We start from the raw sequence: 22,217 nt of genomic DNA, 5'->3' as shown, positions 1-22,217 counted from the left end.
GTCAGAGTGGATTGAAAAACAATACAAGACCTAACTATATGATATTGTTACAAAATAATATTTTAAATAAATAGAAATATGCATTGAAAATAATATATTAAACAAAGTGAACAATATGTAATGCAACACAAGCCAAAAGTCAAGCATTGTAGACCTGATCAATGAAGCATGATTAATGTTAAGAGGGATTTTGCACTATGACAAGGAAGTTGATTCAATAGGAAGACATACTCTAAGATTTATATGCACCTACATAATCTCTTCAAAGCATAACTATATAAAATAGCATAACACAAAGGAGAACTTTAAAAATTCCAAAATCATTATTGGAAATGAAAATAAAATTTATTTAGGATATAAAACATGGACAAACATCAGTAAAGGCATAAAACATTTGAAGAACATGACTTACTAATTGTCATAATAAGCACATATGTAGATCATCACTCACATGGTATGGAATTGGAAGTTTTTTCAAGTGCATTTAATTTATTTTTTTCTCTTCAATATTTGCTTTTTGAAAAAATTCATTAAGTTTGTAAGGATTTATAATGCAAGAAAACAATTAAGTGAGATGTAATTAGCAATCAGGGTGACTGCTCATGGTAATTGGCACATGGCTAATCATAGTTTGCATTCCAGATGAACAAACTGAGGTATTTTGATCAGGTTATGCAAACTGTAAGTAGATTTCTTTCACCAAGAAATAACATGGAGAAAGTCTTTGGAGACTGGCATCACTGAAATGGTAAGTTATCTTACTCTGGATTTTGATGATTTCCCCCATCCTTCCCTGATTCAGGGGCATTTTGAGCATCAATCAAAATAGAATATATACTGGGCCAAAAATCAACAGTATTTCAGTGGATAAAATTCATAATGATTGTGTTTTCTGAGTGTAGTTGAAATAAACTGGAAACCTATGACAGAAAGTTTAATAGAACCTCTAAGAACCATGGAAAATATTTTGCTTCCTGACAGGATTTGACTGATCACCTCATACCACTTTTGTGAAGAATAGGATAGATATTATCACACTTTATAATATGCACTAAGTGCCAGATACTAGTCTAAATCCTTTGTGGTGTGCTGGGCTTTGGCACAAGGTTGGTAAATAGCAGTGAGTTCCTTTATTTTGACATTTTGGACAATCTCAAATGGGCTGAAACAAATCCTGTCAGTTTGGCCTGACTAGTGAAAATCATTCCATTTCTCAATGAGAAACTTTGAGGATGAGTGGAACAAACTTGCTTCCTGGGATTTCATAAAGGCTGGCTGTGGACACTTCACTGCTCCTTGTTTCCCAGGATCCACAAGGAATTCACAGATTCAAAGATATTAGTATCTCCTATTATACAAAATTGGTATTCATGTGCAATTTTCATTTGGGTCCTATTTCTTAGTCTAGAAACAATTATGTTCTTGAAATTATTCCTGAGCATTGGCTGTTATTGACACAAAGGGTTGTGTTCCCAGAGGTTTTCTATAATGCCATTGTGTCCCCACATTTTTAACTAAAACTGAACACAGAGGCCCTTGTGATAAAACCCAAAGTCTCCTGTCAATGTCTCTGTCATTGCAATTGAATATGCCCACTCATCCTTGCCTGTACCTGGAGCAACACTGGTCCTTTCCCAGAAATCCTGACTTGCCTCTTAAGCAAAATTAAATACAATATTAACCTTGAGTATTTGAAGATAATAATTTCCTTTTCCTCCTCTTCACCTTTTTCCCAAATCATCCTTACTTGTCTCCTACAATGCTCATTGTTTTTTGGTTGTGTTTTATTTTTCAAAATGCTATTTTAGATCATCCAGAAAAGATAAATATTTCAAGTAAGATGAGGGGAGTTAAAACAAAAGAGCTATTTTGTTATGAGTAATTCTATGGGGGAGAGCCCTGTTTTAACTCCTCTCAATATACCATATCTCTGAGAGATTCAAAACTAGCAGGTGCTGTAATATTAGCAGGAACAGAAAGAAAAATTTTAAAGCAATTCTTGAACAAGAAAAAGGGAATGTCTGATGTGTCAATAACACTAACAACCAATTCATTTATTTTGACACTTTGAACAATTTCAGAAGGGCTGCTTTATCTATTAAACAAAGTGTATCAGTTTGGCATTATTAGTGAAAATTGCTGCATTCACTAGAGGGAAACCCTGATGGTAACCAGGAAAAAATTTGCTTCCAGGGACCTCACATCTTGACCATTTTCCCAACATTTATTATCAGAGGTTGAGATGTTTCTTCAACTTCACTGATGTGGAACAGAGAACACATTAAATTTAATAGAAAGAATCATATTTTGAGTATGAAATATATAACCTTAGAGTGACAATATAGTGTGTAAAGTATAATCAATTTGTAATAGGAAAGTTTAAAAATAAATCTGCCTGTGCTTGAATTAAAAATAACCCTTAAAACATCTGCATTAGTATTTATGGTTTAAATTAATATTTGTTTATATTTTATCTTAAATATTAATGAAAGGATTGGAATTTAGTATACTGCACTGTTTTAAAATTATGTATATGTAAAATTTATTTTACTAAAACTTTAAGTAAAAAGGCATAATCCCTCCATAATATTCCAGATTTCACTGTGCAAAATGCAGTGAATTCATATTATAATCATAATTATAGACTATTCATCATCATTTTCCCATTGGATATCAGGTAGAAGGAATATTTATGGCCTCCACTGCTTCAAAAAATGACTTGTAGGACTAAACTATACTGCCCATGGTTTTCTGGCCACAGCTCACATACTTTACAAGTTTGACTGTTGTTGCAATTGATGCTTCAGTATTTCACAGATTCTGGGCACCCACTGCTCTCAGCCAAGCACAGTATGTGGGCAGAAATCTGGCAAAAAGCTCCATTCCTTCCTTTGCTGGGTGCAGAGGGCATAAGGGAGACTTCAGTAAGCTGTGAAACAAGGACTTCTTGGTCAGTAACCTGTAGAGTGGCCTCTTCACCTAACTGGTTAACTCCACAGTTCTTAAGTCCCCCACAGAATGCGTTCTAACAACATCTTCACTAACTTAAAAGGATATGGTCTAAATCCACAGCTAAAAGATGTGGTCAGTGCTATTCCTAAATAGTTCAGTGTCTCTTCTGAGGGATCTTTGCCTTTTGCAACTGAATATTGGCCTGGAACACTGCACTGACTACATTCAATAGAAACTGATATCACACAGAAATACAATTTGGATCCATTTTACAAGTAGGCAATAACCAAATTGAAGTTAGTTCTTTAAAAAATGCATTTTCCCTTATTATCAAGGAGTGACAGTGGTTTTGCACTCTTAAGAGTAAACCTCATGATTGTATACAATACAGAACCCAGTACAGAAAAGTGCTCCACCAATGGGGGTGGATATTTTTATTCAAGGGGCAGTTTCTCCATTGAGATGGCTCCTGACATAGAGCCAGATGTATGCAGTAAACAGGAGAAGCACTTGCTTCCTGGTTTTTGAGAGAGAGTATAAATAGAATTAGAATTGAAAATTTAGATAGGAAGGGTACTCCCAGAAAGAGACCCATGTCTTTTTATTCATTGTATTAAAAACCTCAGATCAAATTGTTTAGCAGATTGAAAACTATTAACAGAAGTTCAGAGTGAGTGGATAACAGCACCTGATGGAGGTGGCCCCAGAAAAACTGATGGGGACAGGCAAAAGCATCCCTGCTTGCTGTGCATAGCCTCCCAAAGGATTTGCTTATGAAGGAACAGTTTTTAAGAGAGAGGACATTCAGCATTTCTTTGAAGTATTTCAGTAGAAAAAGAGAAGAGGCATGGATGGGATGCAGTGTTATTGCAGCTAGAATGGAATGTGAGCTTGACTGTTCAGGCCAATGAAAATGCTATTTACCATTCCAGGAATAAAAGAGGGATATTTCATATTTGGTCCCATTTCCATCCTCCTCTTTTTCAAGAGGTCTCCTCCTGCAGCTTTCTCCTTCCCTCTTCTCCTTGACTATCTTAGTCACAATGTTGATGCTGGTTTCACAACTAGCATTCTTCTTCATGACTCAGCTAAATGCAACACATTCCACAAACTTCAGACCCCACCATGGTATACCTGAGGGTTATTTGCTTTCATGCTTTAAGAAGTTTGATTTGATTTTCAGACATTGAATAATGATGTCTACAATCATCCGGAAACAAGACTACTGGATTACAGTTCAACAGTTTCAGGAATTTCCTTCTAGTTATTCTAATAAAAACTAAAATGAATTTATAATGCATAAGAATAATAACCTTCAGAATGACCTCTACTATATTTGAAACCTCTTAGCCACTGATACTTTGTTTCATTTCTCTTCTCCCTTTTGGTTAAGAAGGCATCCTCAATCTCACAATCCTGGGACCATGCTCACCCCTGAGGGTCATAGCCCACATTTCCAGGGAGATTTACACCCTGGTAGTTATGTCCCATGTGGTGGGGAAGGGAGTGAGTTTTTTGTAGGTTGACTTAGAGAAAGAGTTTACACTAGAACAACAAAATAAGTTCTTTGGGGGTGATGCTTAGGTATAATTATGAGTAAGATTAGCTTCTCCTTTGCAGGGGCAAGTCTCATAAGGGCATACAGCAAGACTGAGGGCTTGATTTGAGGTTGTATTTTGAATATCCTTGTGAAACCCCATATTTGAGGGGAAGTCTTTCAGATAGCATGAAATATCCTTAATGCTCCTCAGTCTATATGGAAAACACTTTTTTGATAAATGTGGAGCCTTCAGTTCTTTCCCTCTGAAGGAATGAGGTCTTCCCTGACAATTCATGGCACATTTTGAGGTATGCAACCACAAGCATTTTAAGCTTTGTGGCCTCAAATCTGTGCACCATACCTTTGTGTGCATGGCAGTCAATGTGTCAATGAGGGCCCACCAATCCTCAGATAATATGATGCTGGCCTACAAAATGCCAAGGTCTCTGAGAACTGGAACAACCCATTCTTTCTCTGCATTAACCTCTTAATTACAGAAATTACAGATTCTCCTGAAGATGTGTGGAGCCAGAAGGCCTGCAGTGCAGGAGGTGTGTGTGCCCTGAGCTGGCCTTGAAGAAAGAGCTGGGTTAAGGAGCTCAGGGTGTTTTTGAGGTTCTTTACAATCCACAGCTTGGGAACTTTTTTTTTTAAGTCTGATAATTTTTTTAACTCTGTCTACATGGTTGCACTATTTGTGTACCATTGTAGCCTAAAAGTTGATACTTTCTCAAATGTCTGATTTAGCTATCAGAAACTTGTTTACCTCCTTTCACAGGTGAGGACTAAGTTTCATAGGTGATGTATAACTGTGTAGCATGTAATTGCAGGGCAATCCAGTGATGAAGGGCTTGTTTCATGAAAGGTACTCTTCTTTCTTTACAGTAACCAGAAAACCTTTTCCTACTTGTTCCTAACTAGGATTCCTGTTAAATCTATTAGGCTATCTTTTCTTATAGAGAATGATCTTGGGCATGATGACGCAGTTGATACTAATGGATGTTTTATGCAAAACAAGAATATGATATTAGTTTCCAGTTATATAACATACACTTCCATGAATGTCCCAAAGTTTTAACTGTGTTACAATGTCACATGAAAATTCCAGCTAGAAAACTAAATTTGATTGGTAAGCATGCAGTATTTTTTTAACATGTGTTCAAATTTTCAAACACTTTTGCAATTATGTAATATATTGGTAGTAGTCTGATATATACTTTGGTGAGCCAAAAGTCAAGAAATTATTTTTAAGAGCTTAATCTTCAACATGAAACTAGATTTACTAAGTTAGAGCTATATATAAATATTGAAGTAGACATTTTAAATCAAGTTGGTCATAAAATGTTATCAATAAAATCTTAGTTACTAGATTAGCTTAAAATAGCAACATTTATTGAAATGTTTCAAATAGTCCTAAATTAAAGAATGCCATGAAGAAACAAGAGGGGAAGTTTTATGTCTTATGAGAAAGAAGTCCATCTGAAAGTGACACCTGCCCTGACTTCTTCCAATTAGCATGGAAAATAGTTCAAACAATTACAGAATAACACATGCTGAGCTTTAGTGTTGATTAACGGTGTTGCCTCAGGGACTGCAATTCTTATTTTAGTCATTGCAAAACCATGTTAAATCTTCTCAGCTTGTACAAACATCAATTATATACTCATATATTACCAACAATGTATATGTTTACACATGTGTCAATAGCTTATCTGACTCACTTTGTCAAGTTCTGAAATATGTCCAGGTTTTATGGGAAAACATAATAATATTTTATCAAAGACATCACATTCCATCATTGTAAATTTAATAATTTTATTAAATAATGATTATTTTCACAGTGTATCTAATTATAGTAATGTGCAAGGAAATACATTAGCTGTTATTATTCCTGTCTTCTAGAGCTAAGAAGATTAATTGTGGTGAAATTACTGAATGCATGAATTAAACAGTGAATTAATACATCTAGTCATCATTTTTTTCAGGTAAAGTTAACAATGCTTGGTATTAAAATATCCCAAACTATTGGAATAGATATTGATAGTACTAAAATAATTATAGTTAGAAATTTCCATTAGTAAAGATAGAAAAAAATGAAAAACAGAAGTGCAACCACCCTTCAGTAATATCCAAATAACTTTTTCAAAAACATATTTTAATAACTTTAAATTAATTGGGTAGATATCATTGGAGATATTTCATGGGCACCTTGCTAGGGATTTCAGCTATTCCATGCATAACATCTAGGTTTCTCTCAGGTCAATAACACTCTGGCTGAACTAAAAGTATTGGATAATAAAATGCTGTCAATCTAAGAGATAATCGAGTTAATTAAGTACATGATAATTTTAAAAGATAATATTGCCAAGGAAGTGTTACCAGAAGTCAGAAAGTTATACATTACATGTGACATCATTAAGGGCAGTTTTATTTTTAAAATGTAATTGAGGTATATGTTACTAACTTGACAGAATTATGATAGCTACTAACTGAAATATGGAAAGGAGATAATGGAGAAAGAAGAGTTCATTTTAATAAAGAATGGGACAGGCAGGGAGAGTTTGGTGGAATATTAGAAGACAGCAGAACAATGAAGAGGCAAATAGAATGAGTGGAAGAAAAAGAGAAGAAGGAAGTGATTTCCAAAGAACTGTGGAATGCCATAATACAATTTGTAATTGGCTATTGAGTAATGATAACTTGAATTCCTATATGTCTTTAATGAAGTGGCTAAAACAACATGAAGGTGAATCACAGGAGGACAGAGATGCAGCACCAGGTGTGGAAATCCTTGTAGTGTACTCCAGGGTTGAGGAGTTTCAAGCAGCTGAAGACTGATTTATCAACCAATAGATCTTCTGATGTAGATATTCTTGGAATAAGATGCTTAGATTCTGGAAGGAGGCAGATTGTGTTTCAAATGAGAAACTTAAATAGAAATAACATGGTTTGGAAAAGGCTAATGAAAACAAGCAGAAAAATAAATTAATAAATCAATGGGTCAATGTTTCAGAATTAATTTTTTGAACACAGGAATCTAGGCATTTATGTAAATTCAAAGACTATAGGGAAAAGTAATACCTCAGTGGGATACATAAATACCAGTGAAAGGGGAGACAGAATGAAGGCTGTTGTGGTGAATTTGCCCTAGAAATGGATGTTCCATTCACTCTACCACAGCAGATAAGGAGGAAAAGCTAAGTAAGAATATGTAAGAATCACTATATATTGAAATACTTAAGTTATTAGGACAAGATCTTTTATGATGTTTATAAAATAAATTTAATTCAGGTTACTTTATTATTCTTAAAAACAGAAATTAATTTGTGACCAGAAATGACCCAAATTAGGCTCCCAATCTTTCCCTGCTGAAGCTATAGCATGGCTTTATGTTTTTCCTTCAATAGAAGTGTCACAAAATTGTTTTAATCTTTATGAAAATATGTTGACATGGAGAAGAGACTGGAGCAACTTTGATATATTACCCTTTTATATGGGTTAAAAAAAAAGATTAAATCAGCTTTTCCTTATATGAAATTGTAGAGTACTATTGGGAAAGGATAAGATATCTGAAATAAGTGATATGGAAAATGGTTTGAACAGTTCTCATGGTGCATTTTGTACTCAATGTACTACGTAGGGAATGAATGTAGTGATTACTAAGCTCCTGATAGTCATGATTTAACAATCCAATAACCATGGTCTCATAAGTCCTGCACTACTAGACAGCCTGGGATGGTACTTCAGGATTAAATGCTCAGATTTTATGAGGACCAGGGATTGTTGTGGTGGGAAATGAGATGCAGTAGGATCAGGAGTTCTGATGGAAGAAACACATGTGGAAACAGACTATCTGAGCAGGCAAACCTGACTTTGAATGCCTCTTCCACTTACATTTCTGTGGATTGACAAGTATATGGATCTTTCATTGGCCCAGGTTTTTTCATTTTAATACGCTATATATATTACTTAACACTTTGTAGACTATAATGAGAATTTAAGTATGTAATATGTGAATAAGATAAATGACACATGGCATTATAAATGACTAAAAAGTTGTTTGTATTCTTGAATTTGTTGATTATGGTATTTAGGCTAAGAAACAGAAAAAATAAAAAGCAAGGACCTAGTAAACAATTTAAATAGGGAAGGATTGAGGGAAAGAAACAGAGGGAGAGGTAGAGACACACTCACAGAGAAAGAGAGAGGAAAGTTAAAGAATCTAGCATTGAAATGAAGTGTACATATTAATAGATACAATGAGGAGATACATGTAACCAATATGAAGACAGCCAACAGAGCAAATATCTCTTGAAGATGAATTTCCAAATGAAATCAGTATCAAAGTCATAGCATGCAATTAAAAATAAAAATAATTTTCTTGCTATTAGGCAGATGAACTATTTCCACCATACATAAAGCTTTGATACATTCTGACACAATAATACCCGCTATATTTATTCAGATTGTGTTCAGTCATCAAATAATTATCTGTTAGCATTTATAGAATATGGCTAATGAGTTAATATGTGTCAGTTTGCCTATTAACTAAAATATCCTTCCAGGAAAACTTTGAACTTCTGTTATAAACAATATACAACTAGTTTGTGATAAAAATTTAATCAAATATGGGCACAACTTCTAAACGATTATATTTTACTTGCTACCTATGCACTGTAAATAAGATACATTAGCAGGAAAACTAAAGGACCATAAGGAAACACTGTGGTATTTCATAATAACCAATGAGAACTACAAAGAATAAATTTGGATATATATGAGTTGGTAAACATACTTGGGCTACTGTATTTCCACATACTGATTCTCCATGTTGTTTAGGGATTATGTGCCTTGTCTATCCATGTCCAAAGCAAATTACCTAATGATGCCCAACTCTACTATAGAGAAGGAATTCCTGCATACAAGGTTTTCTTATGTTTGGGAGTACAGACTCTTGCATGCCATGCTATTTCTGATGTTGTACTTAGCAACCCTGATGGGTAACCTTCTCATTGTCACAGTGACCTGCCTGAACAAGAATCTTCACACCCCCATGTATTTCTTCCTCATGAATCTGTTAGTGTTAGACATGTGTTACATTTCTGTCACTGTCCCCAAGGCCTGTGCCACCTCTCTCACTGACAATAGGGCCATCTCAGTGGCTGGGTGTGCAACTCAGATATTTATGGTCTTCTTTTTTGGATTTGTGGAGGTGATGTTCCTTACCTCCATGGCCTATGACTGCTATGTGGCCATCTGCCACTCCCTGCACTACCCTATGATCATGAACTCTTGGGTCTGTGTCCAGATGACATTGGCCTCAGTACTGAGTGGCATAACCTTCTCAGGATTCCACACTGAAAACACATTACAGCTGTGCTTCTGTCAGTCCAATGTGGTCCATCAGTTTTTTTGTGATGCCCCCTCTCTGCTGAAGCCCTCCTGATCTGACACTTTCAGCAATGAAATTTTAAGTTTTAGCTCAACAGTAGTGATTGTTGGTGGCTGCTTTGCCTTTGTTACAAGGTCTTATGTTTACATATTTTCTACTGTGCTCAAGTTTCCAACCAGAAGACAACAGGAGAAAGCCTTCTCCACTTGTGTCCCTCACATACTTGTGGTGTCTGTCTTTCTCAGCTCTGGTGCTGCTGTATACATAAAGCCAACCTCCACCTCACATACAATTCAGGGCATGGTCACTTCTGTGTTCTATTCTGTAGTCCCTCTTTTCCTGAATCCTATTATTTATAGTGTTAGAAATAGGCAGATAATAGAGGCTATGAAGAAAATTATGAGGACAATGCTTTATTTAGGAAAGTGATATGATAATTCTTTCAAGACAACCCTGTATTTATGATGTGAGCTGAAAAATGCTTCAATATTAATTTTTTCCCTATTTCTAATTTTTGGAACAATGACTTGATTTTAAGTGTTAGTTTTTGTATTATGTGTCAAAATAGGAAGAGTACAAACTTATTTTGTTTTCAGAATTTCCAAAATTCTGTGGTTGTATAATTCAAAATGTACCACATATTGTCAGGAAAGACCTTATTCTTTCAGAAGGGAACAAAACCTGAAAGTTCTGCTTTTATACAAAGGTGTTTTCCACAAAAATAAGGGGATTTAAGGAGATTTCACAGCAACTAAAGGACTTCCCATCAGCTATTGGTTTTCATACAACATTCCATAAGTATCTTCAAAGGAAGACTTCATGGTTATTAAGGAACCAGCTGTGGATATAAAGTTCATACAGATAAAAGTTGTCATCCCTGCTTCCCATGGCCTAATCTGGAACCTCTTCCAGAGCTTCCTCTTCCAAAACAGGGCAAGTGGTGCCCTGCTCACTTAAACCAAGTCAGCATGTTTTTATTTTAAGTAGAGTTTTAAGAGAAAAAATCATTTATTGGTGTTCTTATAACATTTTCCTAACATAACAATATAAAAATGAGTCTGTTTTTCATATATGCTTATGAATATGATCCCTGATATTATAAAGAAATCCAAGGGACTTTGTAAAGCACCAAGATTACACAAGGTAATACCAGGTCTACTTTACCAGGCAGCAGAAAAGTAACTGACACACTGCCCAGTTTTCTCCAGGAAGCCCTCTGAGCACTTCTTACTGACATTATAAAATCCTAGTGTCAGTAGAATTCTGAATAAAAATTTGAATTTAATTTTGCAAGTAAAATTCATAACAAAGTTTCCTTTCTCAACTCTGCCATCATCCTATTTCCCTGCCTGGAACACACATTCAGGTAAGGAACACATCAGCCTGGTCACTCAGAAGGTGAGGAGCAGAAGAAAACACTTCAGAGACCCCTTCTCAGCCATAACAAAACCTGAAAAAGCAGACATGTGAGGTAAGGAGCAGACCAGGCTTGAGGACACTTTGACCCGAGGGACCATGCCATAAGAGTGAGGAGACCCATAGAAGTGCTAACTGACTGGAAGCAAACCATCTGCAATGCTCCACAGAGCAGGTCCTGGAATACAACAGCTCTGTGGCAAAATAGATGCAGTATGAAGTTAAAGAAGATACCATTAAAAATGAAACCAATTTAGTTTCTCAAAATCAAATCAAACTTCTTAAATCTTGAAAGCAATCAACCCTCGGGTATATCATGGTGGGGTCTGAATATTGCAGAATGTATTGCTTTTAGCTGAGTTATGAAGAAGAATGCAGGTTCTGAAATCAGTATCAACATTGTGGCTACTGTGTATTTTGCATTTAGCTGAGTTATGAAGAAGAATGCTGGTTATGAAATCAGCATCAACATTGTGTTTATTGTATTTAAGAAGGAGGAGGGAAGCAGAAATCTGGAGGAGGAATCCACTCAAAAGAGAGGATGATTGAAAGGGGACCAAATGTGAAATATGCCTCTTTTATTCCTGGAACAGTACATGGCATTTCCATTGATCTTACAAAGCAGGCTCCTGCCACATTATAGCTGCAATACCACTGCATCCCATCTACCTTCTTCTCTTTCTTATTGAAATTCTTCAAGTAACTGCTGAATGTTCTGTCTTAACAACAGTTCCTTCATCAGTAAATCTCTTTAGAGGTTGTAAATAGCAAGCAGATAAACTTCTGCTTTCCCTGTTTGGCTGTTATCCCCTTCATCAGATGCTATTATCCACTCACTCTGTGAATCAATTAACAGTTTTTAATTTGCTAAAAATGTTTAGACTGAGTCTACTCATACAATGAATATAAAGAAAGCATTGGTCTTGTTAAAGTCTCTCCCAAAAAACAGGGAGCAAGTGCTTTTCCTATTTACTGAGAACATCTGGCTCTATGTCAAATGACAAATCTTAATAGTGGCACTGCCTCTTGAATAGAAACATCCTGCAACCACAGGTAGAGCACTGTTCTGTCCTGTGCTCTGCCTTGTATGCAGTCATGAGGGTTACTCTGAAAAATTGATATTTGGTAGTATGGGAAAAATGCATTTTTCAAACACCTAACTTCAATTCAATTATAACCTAGTTGTGAAATGCATCCCAATTGTATTTCCATGTGACCTCAGTTTTTATTGAAATTTTTAGTGCAGTTTTCCTCAAACAACATTTAATTGCAAAAGGCAAAGATCCCTCAGAAGAGGCACTGAACACTTCTTTTTGGAGTCGTATTGACCATACATTTTAGCTGTGGATTTAGGTCATATCCTTTAAGTTACAAAGATGATATTAGGAAACATTAGGTGGGGGACATAAGAACTGTGGAGTTGATCACTTATAAGAAGAGGCCACTCTACAGGTTCATGATATAGAAGTCCTTGCCTCTCAGCTGATTGAATCTGGCTTATGCACTCCACACACAGACAAAGGAAGGGATAGAGCTGTTTGCCAGATTTGCAACCATGCAGTAGGCTTGGCTGAAAACAATAGGCCCCAAGGATCTTTGCAAAACTGAAGTGCAAACTACAACAATGGTTAAACTAGTAAATAAGGTAACTAAGCTGTTATCAGAAAACCATGGGCAGTATAGTCTGGATTTACATGTCATTGAAGCTGTGAAACCCATAAATATTCTTTCTTCATGACACATAACCAATGGGCAAATGACAGTGATTAGACTTTAATTATGATTATAATATAAATTATTGCATTTTACACAGTAAAATCTGGAACTTTCTAAAGGGAATATGTCTTTGTCTTTTATTTATTTTGGTAAAATATTTTTTAAGTATACATTGCTTTTAAAAGGTGCACTTGGCTAAATTCAACTTTATTCATTAATAAAGATAAAATATAAACTAATGTTAATTAAACTTTAAATATTAATAAAGATGTTTTACTTGTTATGTTTAATTCAAGCACTGCAGATTTATTTTTAAGCTTTCTGTTCTAGTTTGCTAATGCTGCCAGAATGCAAAACACCAGAGATGGATTGGCTTTTATAAAAGGGGGTTTATTTGGTTACACAGTTAAAGTCTTTAGGCCATAAGGTGTCCAAGGTAACACATCAGTATTGGGTACCTTCACTGGAGGATGGCCAATGGTGTCCAGAAACCTCTGTTAGCTGGGAAGGCACAGGCTGGGATCTGCTCCAAAGTTCTGGTTTCAAAATGGTTTTCTCTCAGGGTGTTCCTTTCTAGGCTGCAGTTCCTCAAAAAACATCACTCTTAGTTGCACTTGGGATATTTGTCCTCTCTCAGCTTCTCTGGAGCAAGAGCCTGCTTTCAATGGCCATCTTCAAACTGTCTCTCATCTACAGCTCCTGTGCTTTCTTCAAAGTGCCCTTCTCAGCTGTAGCAGCTTGATCCTTCTGTCTGATCATATATAGTGCTCCAGTAATTTAATTCATACCCACCCAATGGGTGGGCCAACACCTCCATGGAAATTATCCAGAGTCATCAACCACAGTTAGGTGGGGTGCATCTCCGTGGAAACACTCAAAGAATTACAATATAACACTGATAGGTCCACTCACACAAGATTATATCAAAGATAATGGCATTTGGGGGACATAATATGTTCAAACTGGCACACATTCCAATTACAAATTGGTTATAATTTGCAGACTATGTTCTTAGTGTAAGATTCTATATTTCATACTGAAAATATTATTGTTGTAATTAAATTTAATGTGTTCATGTATTCCACATCAGTGAAGTTGAAGAAACATCTCCTTCTGCTTTAACAATTTTGGGAAAATGATCAATATACAAGGCCCTAGGAAACAAGTTGTTCCTGATTACCCTCAGCATTTCCTTCTAATGAACTCAAACTGAGAGGATTTTGTTTAATGGACAAAACATCCCATCTGAAAGTGTTCAATGTCAACATAAATTAATTTAATGTTATCATTATTGGCACACAAAACCACCCTCCTTTCTTCTAATTCAAGAGTCCCTTAACCATTTTCTTCTTGTTCCTACTAGTACTACAGCAGTATCAAAATAAAATATGTACTGGGCCAAGAATCAACAATATTTCAGTGGATAAAATTATTAATGTTTGTGTTTTATGAGCATAGTTGAATTAAACTTGAACTCAGTGACAGAAAGATAAGTTAAACCTATAAGAACCATAGAAATTCTTCTGCTTTCCTGACAGTATCTGATTTAACAACTCATACCATTTTTGTGAAGAATAGGATAGATATTGAAATACTTTCTCTGGGAGAATTAGCTCTTTCCTGACAATAGATGGTACATTTTGAGGTATGACAGCATTTTAAGCTTTGGGGCCACAGGTCTGTGCAGTATTCCTTTGTGTGTCTGGCAGTCACCATGTCAATGATGGCCCACACTCCATGGTTCAGAGAACTAGTACAATCCATTCTTTGTCTGCATTAACCTCCTAATTACAGATATTACACAACCTCAGGAAGATGTATGGGAACCAGTTCTATGGCTGCAGGAATTGTGCATGTGCCCTGAGCTGGCCTTGATGAAAGAGCTGGGTTAAACAGCTTAAGGTGTCTTTTGAGATTGTTTACAATCAACACCTTTGGAACTTTTTTCTAATTCTGAGGATTTTTTGAACTTCTTATATAAGGTCACACTATTTGTGTACCACTGTGACCTAAATGTTTATTCCTTCTCAAACATCAGAATTAGCTAGCAGAAATTCCTTTACTCCTTCTCACAGATCAGGACCAAGTTTTGTGGGTAATGCATTACTGTGTAGCATTTAATTGCAGATCAGGGAAGTGTTGATGGGCACATTTTTGAAAGGTACTGTTCCTTCTTTACGGTAGCCTGAAAATCTCTTTCTTACCTGTTGTTCATAACTAGTTTTCTTATTGAGTGGATTTGACTGTCTCCCCTTGTAGAGACTGATTATGGTCATGATGAGTATACCAGTTTGAAGCTATTATGGACCCCCAAAGGGCCATGATCTTTTAATCCAATCTTGTTGGTGGATCCTTTTGTTTGGGTGTCTCCATGGAGCTGTGACACACCCAACTGTGAGCAAGACAGTTTGGTTAGATTATTCCTATGGAGATGTGGCCCTACCTATTCAGGATGGGTCTTGATTTGTTCCTGGAGTCCTTAAGATCTCAGAGCCCACACAGATCCAGACACATGGAGACACTGGGAAATGCATACAGAAGGATGTTTGGAGATGATATGATAAGAGATGAAGCACAGAATTTGCCCTGAAGAAGCTAAGAGAGGACTCCCAAGTGCTTAGAGAGTATGCCCCAGAAGAACCAAGCATAAAGCTGAGAGAGAGAATCTAAGAGAGACAGAAACCCGATGACATTTTGGAGGAAGCCATTCTGAAACCAGAACCCAGGAGCAAAGTTCCAGGAGACACCAACTGCATGCCTTCCCAGCTGGCAGAGGTGTTCCAGACACCATTGGCCTTCCTTCACTGATGGTATTTTCATTTTGATGCCTGTTTGGGCACTTTTATGGCACTAGAACTGTAAATTTGTGACCTAATAAATACCCCTTATAAAAATCAATTTCTGAAGTGAGCTTCAGTGGCAGAGAGATTCCAAAAGGAGCTGAGAGGTCACTCTGGTGGGCACTCTTATGCACAATATAGACAACCCTTTTTTAGGTTCTAATGAATTGGGGTAGCTGGTGGTGGATACCTGAAACTATCAAACTACAGCCCAGAACCCATGAATCTTGAAGACAATTGTATAAAAATGTGGCTTATGTGGGGGGGACAGTGGGATTGGGGGGGCCATAGGGATCACACTCCCATTTGTCTAGTTTGTGGATGGATGAGTGGAAAGGTGGGAGAAGGAAACAAACAAACAAACAAACAGACAAGGGCATCCAGTGTTCTTTTTTACTTCAGTTGCTCCTTTTCACTTTAATTATTATTCTGGTTATTTTTGTGTGTGTGGTAATGAGGGTGTCAGGGATTGATTTTGATAATGAATGTACAACTACGTAATGGTACTGTGAACAATCAAATGTACAATTTGTTTTGTATGACTGCGTGGTATGTGAATATATCTCAATAAAATGAATAATTATAAAAAATCAATTTCTGATATTTTGCCTAACAACAGCATTAGCAAACAAGAACAATTAGGCAGTTGATACTAATGCATGCTTTATGCAACCCAAGAATATGATATTAGCTGTTTTTAAGGAATTCTGGCATTTTATGAGCATTTTTGTAGAAACTGTTACTAGGCTTATAATTGCATACATAACTCAAATCAGGTTACCATAAAATTTAAGTAAGATCCAAATTATTTTCTTCAAAGTGTATTTGAGGTCTAAGAGGTGTAAAGCAAGTAAGTGCCAGAGTCTGGTTAAATAACACACCTTCCACTGAAGGCCACAAAATTTTAACTGTTACACTGTCACAGAGAAATTCAAGCTAGAAAACTAAAATTGGTAAGCATGAAATATTTTCATTTACTCTGTGTTCACATTTTGAAAGCCCATTGCATTTATATAATATAGTAGTAGTAGTAGTCTGATGTGTAGTTTGGTGAGCAAAAAGTCAAGGAATTATTTTTAAGATCTCAACATTCATCATGAAACTGGCTTTACTAGGTTAGAGTTATTCATAAATATCAAAATAGCCATTTTTAATCAATTGCTCATGCAAGGTTATCAATAAAATCTCAGTTAATAGATTTGCTTAAAACAGCAGCAACAAAAAAGTATTTGATGAAATGTTTTAAATTGTCCTAAAATAAAGAATACCATCAAGGAGCAAAAAAGGGGACATTTTCTCATCTTTTAAGCTGGAGGTCAGTCTGAAAGTGACACTTGCCCTGCCTTCTTGCAATTAACAGAGGTTCTCTATGTTATAAGTTGTAATGCTGGTCATAAGTAAAAGGGAACAAGAACACATGAATTTGAAATGTAGGAGCATGGTAAACATTTTCATAGTGTTGAGAAGTTGACAGTGCAAGGACTGGAAGTGTACACTCTGCTGTTTGAAGACATCATAGAAAATAGCTTAAACAATTCCAGGATAATACATGCTGTGCTTTAGTGTTCATTAAGTTTTCTGTCTAGGGGCCTGCAATTCTTTTATGGATTGCAAAAACATATTATGACTGTACAGCTTATATCAATATCAATTAATTACTCATATATTGCCAACAATGCATATATTTATGCATGTGTCACCAGCTTCTTAGCTTATTCAAGCTCTGAAATATGTCAAGGTTTTATGGAAAAATATAGCAATCTTAAACAACACAAGATGACATATTTTGTCATTATAAATTTTATAATTTCATTAAATAAAGTTTATTCCTGCAATTAATATCTATGTATTCCAAGGAAAGATATTGGTTATCATTATTCCTGTTTTCTAGGACTGAGAAGATTAATTGTGGGTAAATTACTGAATGCATGAATTAAACAGTCAATGAATTCATCAATTCATCTTTTTCTCTGGTAAGGCTAACATTCCTTTATATTTTTTATCTAATAATATTGTAATAGATATCAATGGTACTAATATGACAATAAGTAGAAAATCCACTTAGTAGAAATGGAAACAAAATTTAAAATCAGAAGTGAAACTAACCTCAGTAACTTTCCCCAAAAGAATGTATTTTAAAGATTTTAAAAAATATTTTCAAAAAACTTTTTAAAAATAAATAATTTTAACCTAGTTGGGTAGACATATTCCTTAGAGAATTTCTTTGTAGGGATTTCAATTATGGTACATAAAATATCTAAGTTAGTGTAAATTCAATAACACTTTGAACTAAGAGTATTTTATAATAAAATGATGGAGATCTAGGATTACTCAAGTTCAATTAATTTTAAGTAATATGTGATCTTTTAAAAAAAGTATTTTAATGAAGAGCAACCAGAAATGAGAAAAGTATGCATTATGTCTGAGTTCGTTAAGGACAGTTTTATCTTAAAAATGTAATGTGGGAAGAATTTTACTGACTTGCCAGAATTATGACAGCTACCAACTGCAACCTGCATAGGAGACAAGGGAGAAAGAAGAGTGAAGTTCCAAAGAATGGAACAGACAGGGATAGAGAAGTTGAAGATTAGAAGACAGCAGAACAATGAAGAGGTCAAATAGAAGGAAGAGGGAAAGCAAAATGGGAGAAAGACATTTCCAAATGAAGAAGTGTAGAATTCCATAATGCAATTTGGAACTGGATATTGAGTACTGATACCTTAGATCCCCTTATGGCTTTGAAGAAGTAAGTGGCTAAAACAATATGAAGGTGACTCACAGGAGAGCAGAGATATAGCATCAGGAGTGGAAATCCTTGTAGCATGCTCCAGGGCTAAGAAGTGTCAGGAAGCTGAAGATTGATGTATCAACCAGTATTTCTTCTTATGTAGATGATCTTGGAGTAAGATGCTTAGATACTGAAAGACACCATATTATGTCTCAAATAAAAAAACTGAGATGCACGTGACATTGTTTGAGAAAGGCTAATGAAAAGAAGTAGCAAGAAAGTAAAATAAAATTCACAGATCAGCATTTTGGAATTAATTTGATGATCAGAGAAACCTAGGCATTTATATAAATTCAAAGACCATATGGAAAATAAATAACTCAAAGGGATATATTAGCATCAGTCAAAGGGGAGAGAGAATGAAGACCCTTGTGGTGAATTTTCCCTAGATATGGATGGTTCCACTTACTCTGCCTTGGCAAGTAAGGAGGAAAATCTACATTAAAATACATAAGAATTCTTTATATTGAAAAACTTGTTATTTGGACAAGATCTCTTACAATGATTTCACACACTGTTACTTTATCAAATAATTTATTTCATGTTATTTTATTATTAAAAACAAAAATTGATGCAACCAGAATCGACCAAAACTAGGCTACCAATCTTTCTCTGTTAAAGCTAAAATATGGCTTCATGGATTTCCTTCAAAGGTATTTTTTGGGTTATGAAAATACATACACATGGAGAAGAGATTGGGACAACTCAGACATGTTACTGTACTAGATGGGTAAAGTTCAAAGCAAAACAAATTATCCTACTTTAAAATGTTAGCATACTATTGGGAAAGGATAAGAAATATGGAAGTGAGTGATAGAGAAATGGTTTGAACCATTCTTATCATGCTCTTAGTACTCAATATAGGAAGTAGGAGATCAATGAAGTGATTTCTCATACTGGATACCATGATTTAACAATCCAATAACAATCATCTCATAGCTCCTGAACTACTTGAAAGCCTGGGGTGGAACTGCACAACAAAATACTCAGATTTTATGAGAAGTGGAGATTGTTTTGGTGGTAAACAATGAAGCTCAGTAGGATCAAGTGTTCTAGTAGAAGAAATAAAATATGAGGAAATGTACTATCTGAGCAGATAAACATGGCTTTGAATGCCTGTGCTTCCACTTACATTTCTGTGGAATAACAAGTCTATGAACCTTTAAATGACCAGATACTTTTTTTATTTTAAGATTGCATATTACTTCCCATTTTTAGCATTACAATGAGAAATAAACTATGTAATATGTGAAGATTATAAACTACACATATTGTAAATGAAAAAAAATGTAGTTTATATTATACAATCTGTTGATTATATTATTTAGTCTTAGAAAGAAAAAAGTAAAACACAAGGACCTAATAAACATTTTTTGGATGTGAAGAGAAAGAGAGAGTGAGAGATAGACAGAAGGAGACAGGAAAACAGAGAGGGGAGTTAAAGAATTGAACATTAAAATAAAGTATACATAATAATAGTTACAAGGAGGAAACATATGTAGTCAATAAGAAGGTGGTCATCCAAGTGGAGAGTACTTGAAGTTGAATTTCCAAATGAAATCAGTATCAAAAGTTGTAATATAAGAACACAGCAGAATAAGAGAGGCAGAGCAAAGTTCCCCACCATGGAATAACTAAAGTGAAGGAAGCAGATGACCAGAACACGTTCTTGGGTGCAAGTGTCAAGAGAGAGACTTCTACAATGTATAGGGTGGTCCTGGATGAAAAAGCAGAGAAATTATGACTGAAATGATGGTGTGAGTTTATTCAATCTTGATCACCTGTGGGGCTGACTCATGTGCACTGACTGGAGTGGGTGAGGGAATAGCTGCACGCTCCTGCACTCCCATCTCTGCAACCAGCTTGGGAGAACATCTTTCTCAGTTCTGCACCTGGGAGCTTCCACGTGGGAATACAGGAACCAACAGACTTGTCTTAGCCACATACACAGACCTAGCTGCAGTGCATGGTGCTCTCCCTACAACCCTGTGGGTTGCCACTTTGGGTACCTGGCTTTTGAATACCAGGGGCCATCCCCTTAGGAGGAGATGAGGGGCAGAACACAGAGGATTTGATCTGAAAAATAGCAGGTGAGGAGAACACTTTGGGTTCCACTGTTTATATCCATCTTCCACAGGAGAATATAGCACTGTGTATGGGTAGAGAGATGGGGACGAGAGAGAGAGACACATTGAAACATCAAGAGTTCCTCCACTGACACAGAGGCCAGTGACTGCAGGGCAGGTGGAGATCTTTTGGACCAATGTAAAACAAGGCATTTCCCAGCTGGCTGACCACTGGAGACTGTGAAGCTTTCAGACCCATAGCCCAAGGTTGTCCTACTCAGAAGCCTGAGAATAGGCAGACCCATCATGCTGTCAACTAGGTTCTCCACCAAGGTCCATGGTACCAAACCCCCACCACTGGGGCTCACTGTCTCCAGCATGAAGGGAGACATTCAGAATTGACCACAGCAGCCAGGAAAAAAGTGGTCTTGAGGGGGAAAGTTGGCCTATGAGCACCATCTGCTGAGAAGTCAGGGAAAGTGCACTCTGGCAAACTGCTGTTCTGTAAAGTTTTCTACAAATTTCCAAATAGACTTGCATATCCTGCAGGAAGTCCTGGTGTTGGTCTGGCAAGGAATTACTGATAAACCAGTGACAAAGAGACCTTCAATGCAAACCCAAGCAAATGTAATATGTTAGATGAGTGAGAGAAATCAACTTTCAAAACAAACTGATTAAGATAACCAAATGACAAGAAATCAGAAGGAAATCACAAAGCATGTGAAGATACAAGGAGATACAGCTAAGGCAAATTAACAAATTAAAAAGCTGGAGGAGACACAGAATTTGGAAAAACCAATCAAGGATGTACATACAAATCTCCAAAATAACTTCAATGAGTTTGCTAAAAACATAAGGGATACCAAGAAGACACTAGATAAGCATAAAGAATTTGAAAGAGAAATAGAAAAATATCAGATCTTAAGGAAATGAAAGATACTTTAGACCAAATTAAAAATATACTAGAGGGAGGAACCTAAGATGGTGACTAGGTGAGACAAAGAAAAAAAACACCTCCGTGGAAAACACTAGATAAAAAACCAGAAAGGACACAGAACACCACTTCCAAAGTAGCACCAGCTGGACAAGTTCTGCTAAAGCCACAGGGAACGTGCTTTTGGTGAAACCGGGAGTCTGCATTCTGAAACAAGTGAGTGAGAAGGCTGAATCCCTCAGCCACACTGCATTGGGGGGAAATGGTGGGCTGGACTTATTATATATACATAAGAAGCCTGGGAACAGCTGCAGATAAGATGGGAGTGGTCTGGGCTAACTCCTTGGTGTCTGGGGTGTAGGATACCCCTTCCCACACCCACTGCTGATTGTCTTGGGTCCAGGGAAACAAAGGGGGGAAGTGCAGCTTGCAGAAGTCTCCCCAGCAGGTGGGGCTGCTCCTGCCCAGGGTGAGCACACGGTATAGAGCCCAACCGAGAAACCCAGCCTCCCAGCCATCACCCCAGTGGGCAGGGCTGCTCCTGCCTGGGGCCGAGCACACAGCACGGAGCCC

At 36.3% G+C, this 22,217-nt stretch overlaps 2 pseudogenes; one reads left to right on the top strand and one right to left on the bottom strand.

The window, feature by feature from the left end:
- Positions 1-2,673: 2,673 nt before the first annotated feature.
- LOC119533086 lies at positions 2,674-9,322 on the bottom strand (annotated as a pseudogene).
- Positions 9,323-9,377: 55 nt separating this feature from the next.
- Positions 9,378-10,313, top strand: LOC119533085 (annotated as a pseudogene).
- Positions 10,314-22,217: the final 11,904 nt, after the last annotated feature.

This window comes from Choloepus didactylus, chromosome 4, assembly GCF_015220235.1.
Source record: "Choloepus didactylus isolate mChoDid1 chromosome 4, mChoDid1.pri, whole genome shotgun sequence".
Lineage (NCBI taxonomy): Eukaryota > Metazoa > Chordata > Mammalia > Pilosa > Megalonychidae > Choloepus > Choloepus didactylus.
Note: the sequence above shows the minus strand (reverse complement) of the source record. Positions and strands in the feature narration are given on the sequence as shown.